Source organism: Seriola lalandi, unplaced genomic scaffold (genome assembly GCF_002814215.2).
Source record: "Seriola lalandi dorsalis isolate HSWRI2012SDOR001 ecotype SW California unplaced genomic scaffold, Sedor1 jcf7180001983864, whole genome shotgun sequence".
In the NCBI taxonomy this organism is placed as follows: Eukaryota; Metazoa; Chordata; class Actinopteri; order Carangiformes; family Carangidae; genus Seriola; species Seriola lalandi.
The window spans coordinates 1-862 of NW_019454530.1; the positions used below are offsets into that span (position 1 = coordinate 1).

An 862-nucleotide genomic window follows, 5' to 3' on the forward strand; every position below is an offset into this window, starting at 1 on the left:
GGTTATATTCCTTCTGCCCATTAGTATTATAACTTTCCTTTGCAACCACACGGTTGCAGTTACCACAGAGAGGCACTAGAGGGCAGCAGCACACTTAGAAGAGAGGGCATGTAAGCCCAGTGCTAAATGCACTGGCATGGACCTCAAACAAGCCAAAGTGCAAACTTTGCATGTGCGCACTGCATTGCCACAGTTCAGTCAAAACTTTAATGTAACAACTACATTTGTTTTTTCTAATGTTCCAAACAGTTGACTTTGGACTCTAGCCAGCAGAAAGATATATCTGTGAAGTGGGAGCCAACCACCGGCGCTGTGGCTTAGTTGGTTAAAGCGCCTGTCTAGTAAACAGGAGATCCTGGGTTCGAATCCCAGCAGTGCCTTTTCTCCATAGAAGTACACTTCCCACGGTGTCAACATGCCATTCAGAAGAAGTGTAGTTTTATCTTGAAAACATTAATCCTAGCCTATGATTTAATACTCCTTTAATAAGAGTAACATTCTTAAGATACCCTCCTCAACAGTTGAGAAACTAGCATTGTAAGACATATAGTTTAAAGAAATGTAGCAAATCCTTGGTTGTTAATAAAAGAAGTAAGTTACAGTTAATTTCATGCCAATTCCAAATGTAAAAAGGTTTATATGGGTATATATAAAGCTATATATTATCTAACAATAAACCTTTTAAATTAAATTTTCTTTTGCACTTTTCACCTGCATTCCTGTATTGAACTATCACTATTTCACTTTTTTCCCCCTGCAGTCCCACTATATTATAGTATATTCACCTCTCTAGTACAGAATTATAAACTTCAGTAATTTTTCTAATGTGTTAAAAACTGAATTTGTGAAACAAATCACTTAA

At 36.9% G+C, this 862-nt stretch overlaps 1 non-coding gene across 1 annotated transcript; it reads left to right on the plus strand.

Moving 5' to 3' along the window:
* Positions 1 to 306: 306 nt before the first annotated feature.
* Positions 307 to 380, plus strand: trnat-agu (transfer RNA threonine (anticodon AGU)). The gene has a single exon. It is a non-coding gene; the product is annotated as a tRNA-Thr (tRNA).
* The last annotated feature ends 482 nt before the right edge of the window (positions 381 to 862 follow it).